This window comes from Anolis sagrei, chromosome X (genome assembly GCF_037176765.1).
Source record: "Anolis sagrei isolate rAnoSag1 chromosome X, rAnoSag1.mat, whole genome shotgun sequence".
In the NCBI taxonomy this organism is placed as follows: Eukaryota; Metazoa; Chordata; class Lepidosauria; order Squamata; family Dactyloidae; genus Anolis; species Anolis sagrei.
Genome location: NC_090034.1, coordinates 91,087,540 through 91,093,539, shown reverse-complemented (window position 1 = coordinate 91,093,539; position 6,000 = coordinate 91,087,540).

Sequence of the window (6,000 nt, the reverse complement as noted above, 5' to 3'; positions counted from 1 at the left end):
CTCATCCCTTCTGTTCCTGGGAATTTTAGTTCATAACTTCCGGATTAAAAATAAGTAAAAACATATGTGTGGCTTCCTAACTGTATAAGGATTGCAGTCTGCCTTTTCCCAGACTGAGTCAGACACACTAACCATTACACTACAGTTTGTGTTTACCCCCTTTTTTCATGTCAGGAGTGACTTGAGAAACTGCAAGTTACTTCTGGTGTGAGAGAATTGGCTGTCTGCAACAACGTTGCTCAGGGGATGCCCAGATGTTTTACCATCCTGTGGGAGGCTTCTCTCATGTCCCTGCTTGAGAAGCTGGAGCTGACAGACGGGATCTCACCCCGTTCCCCAGATTCAAAATGCTGACCTTTTGGTCAGCAGTCCTGCTGACACAAGGATTTAACTCATTGCGCCCCTTTACCCATGTGCACATCCAGCAATATGTTGATGTGTTTGTGTGTATATGGATAGATGACATCAACTATATGCAGTGCATGCCAACCGTAGATAATATTTCATCTTTGATAGATTGATAGGAGCCCCTGGTGGCGCAGGGGTTAAACTGAATTTGCTGACCAAAAGGTCGGCGGTTCGAATCCGGGGAGTGGGGTAAGCTCCCACTGTTAGCTCCAGCAAATGTGAGTAGATCAATAGGTACTGCTTCTGCGGGGAGGTAACGACACTCCATGCAGTCATGCTGGCCACCTGACCTTAAGAGGTCTCTACAGACAACTACAGACAACACCAGCTCTTTGGCTTAGAAACGGAGATGAGCACCAACCCCCAGAGTCGAACTCGACTAGACTTAATGTCAGGGGGAAACCTTTACCTTAAAGATTGGTGCCAATAACAGCTTTTGTTCTGGGGAAAACAGGGGATTTTCATTGGGCTCATAGCATGTGGGAAAAGGTGAAATGTCCCTAATTCCTGTACTTCAGTGTGGGGCAAAGTGAACTCTGGAAACCCATGGGGTTCTCAAGGATTATTTTCACATCCTTGGGTTCTTGCTGGACTTCCTGGACTTTTCTTTAGTAACATAACTGTGGGGAGGCTGGCTTGCTTTTCCTGGAATTTTCTTGTAAATAGCTTCTATTTAACATAGTACATTCTCCTTTAAAGAGAAACCTAAAAGTGGACTTCTAATTTTTGTACTTTTGTTTTTTGGCATTTTAGCAATCTGTGTGCCCCTTTTCCCAGGTGCCAATGAGAAAATACTGGATCCAAGGACTGCTGTGGGTGCTCAACCTTGCCATTCAGTCATTTCTTCCCATTTCTCTCCCCATCTCCTTCTTACTCTCTCTTGCTTTCACATGTACAGGCACACACACACTATTTTTACCATTTAAATAACATCAGATAAGCTCAGTGCATCTACATACTCTTGACATGGCAGAGCACACAGCAGAACACACTTTTTGTGGAACTGAATAATTGATTCCCATCCTAGAACAACTTTTGCCACACCAAGCCCACTAGCCATAAAACTGTCATCTGTCACATTTAAGAATAACCAATGTACAGGCTCCTTCAAAATCCCCTTATTATAAGCCAGCTCCGAGAAAAAACAGCTTCTTTTTCTCACCCTTCTCCTCAGCTTTGTGGCCCGCTCTACAAAGGGAGGGATTTCTTCCTAGATGGAGCCAGCAAGTCCTTCCAGAAGTTGAGAGGCTTCACTTGACTCCCATGCCTCGAAGTGGAGCTGAAGACTGTACGTCTAGTGCAGCAGAAGTGGCTATCATTCCTTGTCAGTGTGCCTTGATAGGATAAGGAACACACAGCGACAGCAGCAGGAAGCTGGCTGGTCTCCTCATGTGGCCGGAGAGGATTTTTTTTTGAACAGGGAAACAAACTCTGGGATGTAAGAAGAGGCGGAGAAGGCATTTGATTTCAGTGTTGTGCTCTGGGTGCCACCCACAAAGTGCCTAATCTTCGTTTGGAGTCAGATGTCCTCCTAATTCACTACTTTCAAATTCTTTCTTAAATGAATGCACAGATACTTACTGTATTTTCTGGCATACTAGGTGACTGGGGGTATAAAACAACCCCCAACTTTTAAAGATAAAATACAGAGTTAGGGATATACTCGCTGTTTAAGACTACCCCTCTCCCAACATTATGTCCCTACAGCCCCGCTGCTCTCCTTTCAAGGATCTCCTCCTCCGAAGGCCACTAGGCTTGCCTAGGCTCAAGGAAGCACCTCCGGATGAGGACTCTTAGCAGACCCAGGTGGCCACGTGCCTTGGATGTGCTCGTTGAGGCATTCTGGGAGCTGAGGAGTCAGGGAATTACTGCTCCCTGAATGCTTCAGCAAGCACATCCAAGGCACGTTGCCACCTGGGGCTGCTGGGAGTAATCCGGAGGCACTTCCTTGCACCTCCAGATGACAATTCCCAGCAGCCCTGGGCAGCGGTGTGCCTTGGATGTGCTTGCTGACACATTCTGGGAGCCGTAGGAGTCAGGGAGGTACAGATCCCAGAATGCCTCAGCGAACATATCCAGAATGGCAAACATATTCAAGGCACACTGCCGCCCAGGGCTGCTGGAATTCGTCGTCCAGAGGCACTTCCTTGGGCCTAGGCAAGCCCAGTGGCCTTCGGAGGAGGTGAGTGGTGAAGACAGAAGAGGTCCTTGAAAGGAGAGTGGGGAGAGCGGCGGGGACTGCATGGAAAGCCCAGCGGGCCATCACCCCCCGCTGGTCTCCATGGCAATACAGCCTGCCACTCCTCCCCATGCCCTCCCCCTCTGCCTTCCTCCTCCTCCCTCCCTCCTTAGATCACGCCACTAAGGGACATTTTATTCTTTTCTTTTAATTATTATTATTTTAATTTATACCCGGAGTACTAGACGACCCCCGACTTTTCATAAGATTTTCCAGTTTTTATAAGTCATCTAATATGCCAGAAAATACAGTACTTAGTAATAGTTAAGTCCCACTCTCAGAAAATTGTCTTTCAAAATTCGTTATGCGTCTTGAAGTTATGAAGACCATGTAATTAAATTTATATTGTAGGAGGATAAATTTTACTGCAGTTTCTCACAACAAGGCTTCTCCATTTTCAGTGATAGAATCCCAGCAACCTTCACACCTATGTGCTGCCTCTATCATGCCTTATTTTGCTCCTCCATTGCACTGTGGAGGTGACCCTTTAGGGCAGGGGCCATCAAACTAAGGCCCGGGGGCCAGATACAGCCCTCCAAGGTGATATACCCGGCCCTTGCTCAGGATCAACCTAAGTCTGAAACAACTTGAAAGCACACAACTACAACAACAATCCTATCTCATCAGCCAAAAGCAGGCCCACACTTCCCATTGACATACTAATAAGTTTGTATTTGTTAAATTGTTCTTCATTTTAATTATTGTATTGTTTTAAAGTATTTTTTGCACTACTAATAAGATATGTGCAGTGTGCATAGTAGGCATGGTTAGGTTTGGTCAGAATCTTCGTAATTCGGAATAAATTCGGAAAGATTTGCTTTTTGAAGCAATTTGAAAGTTTTTAAGGAAACCGGAAGTCCCTTTGCCCTTCCAAAGCTTTTTCCGCCATTTCTGTTACGAAGCAGTAAGTGAGTCAGAAATGATTCAGGGTTTCCCCGCCTCTGGTCCCTGGCCTCGGCTCAAGCATGGGAAGCCGTTTTAAACCAGAGTGGATGAATTTTCTCCCTCTCCTCTCCCCTCGCTTCTGTCTCGAGCCTGGGAACTGTTTTAAACCAGAGTGGATGAATTTCCTCTCTTTGCTCCCTCCCACCCCATCCCACCCCTGCTTCTGGAGTAAAACAACTACTTTCAAAGTAAAGACCACCCAATGAAACAGAAAATAACACTTTCAAACCATTAAGGAAGAATTCGGAAGTCTCTGAATTTTCAAAAAGTTTTGAACATTTTTGTTTGTGAAAATCGGAATTGACTTTCGAATTGAACCACCAGCACCCCCTACATCTGAAATGAGTTTTGAACCATTTTTTGATCAAACAAGCCTAGTACATAGGAATTCATTCTTGGTTTTTTTTTTCAAATTATAATCCAGCCCTCCAACAGTTTGAGGGACTGTGACCTGGCCCTCTGTTTAAAACATTTGAGGACCCCTGCTTTAGGGCCTTAGAAGCCCACATTCTGGTAGGTTTTACCATACTGGTAAGGCTTTCAGTATTGCCTTGATGGAAAATTGCATCTGACAAGCCTAGCTTAGATAAATACTGAAAGGTGACGATTTAGCAAGGTAAAATATTGCCCATAGTGACTATGAAGTTTCATCATGAAGTACCTTTTGTATAATCTTGTATAACTCAACTGATGCATAAGTTAAAGGTGAGTTTTGAGGACAAAATTATAGTTTATGATGTTATGCATAGATAACAACTAGGGCTGGGCGGTTTCGTTTCGTTAATTCGTAATTCGTTAATAATTTGTTAATTTTTTCAATTACAAAATGATAACGAACCATTCTGGAGCAATTATTTTAAAAAAACGAATTTTCAAAAACGTTTTGTAAATACTTCGTATTTCGATATTGTATTCGTTTCGTTATTGTTTTGAGGTCGTTTCGTTATTATTTCCGCATGTCTGGGCCAGTTTTATGGTTTAATTCGTGAAAAAAAATTATAATATCACACCAACAGTCAACAACAGAGGGAGAGGGAAGCTTCAGAAGGTTTTGGAGGTTTTTTAGCGTATTTCGCGGTCGCGTCCGCCATTAACGAATCGATTCGTTATTGTTTCGGAAATCGATTCGTTATTTTTTTTACCATTTATGAAATTTCGTAAATATCGAACTTTTTAAAAGGAAAATTTTGTAATTATTTTAAATATCGAAACAAAAAAAAAACCCAAATACAAATCGATTTTAGAAACAAATTTTTCCGTTGTTACCCAGGCCTAATAACAACTGTCACTGGAAAACCACTCCATTCTAAAAGGCCGGAATGTCCTTCTTTGGCTTTACAGTATAGTTTCGCTTATCCAACCTTCACTCATCCAACATTTGTATTATCCAACACAGTCTGCCTCCCACCAAGATCCACAGCTGTTTCAATACATTGCAATGTTTTGGTGCTAAATTCGTGAATACAGTAATTACTACATAATGTTACAGTGTATTAAATTGTTTTTTCTGCTGATTTGTTGTAAAACATGATGTTCTGGTGCTTAATTTGTAAAATCATAATATATTTTGACATTTAATAGGCTTTTCCTTAATCCCTCCTTAATATCCAACTTTCTGCCAGCTGGTTTATGTTGGCTAAGTGAGACTCTACTGTACTTGCTAACAGAGAGGTTCTGCCCTGTTATCTTTTACTATGGCTGGAATGAACCCTTGAAAGCGTCTCTGAAAATTAATTTTGGCCATCACACTGGAAGAGCTTCCCTACCTTTGGCATTGTACACCTAGATAATACACATGAAGCAATTTAAACACCTGAAAATACTATGCTAATGTCACGTATCATTATGGAATTAAACTGTCACTGAGTGTGGCCTCAATCTGTTTGTTCCCAAACAGAGACACCCAATTAATCAACAGCAACTTGGAAGGTCCACAGCGATGTAAACTCTACAAGTTCAATTGATCTACTTTAATTGATGTTGTTGTTGTGTGCTTTCAAGTCATTTCTGACCTCTGGCAACCGTAAGGCAATCCTATCCTGGGGTTTTCTTGCAAGCTTTGTTCAGAAAGTTTTTTTTTGCCTTTCCCTGAGACAGTGCAACTTGCATAAAGTCAATTGTGGGATTCCATGGCATTTGAACCCTGCTCTCTAAAGTCATGATCCAGCAATCAAACTATTCTACCATGCTGGCTTAACATTTGGATAGTTAATTTTCAATGGGTCATATTGCATACACAAAGATGCTTTAGTCATTTTGGTAAATTACACTGGTAGGTAAAACTGCAAATTTTATTGCTGAGTTGAGAAAGTGGCAGAGTCCATTTTTAAACAATGAGGAATTTGCCTCATCTTCTCAACTCAGCAATAAAATTTGCAGTGTTACCTACCAGTGTGGGACTGGTATCC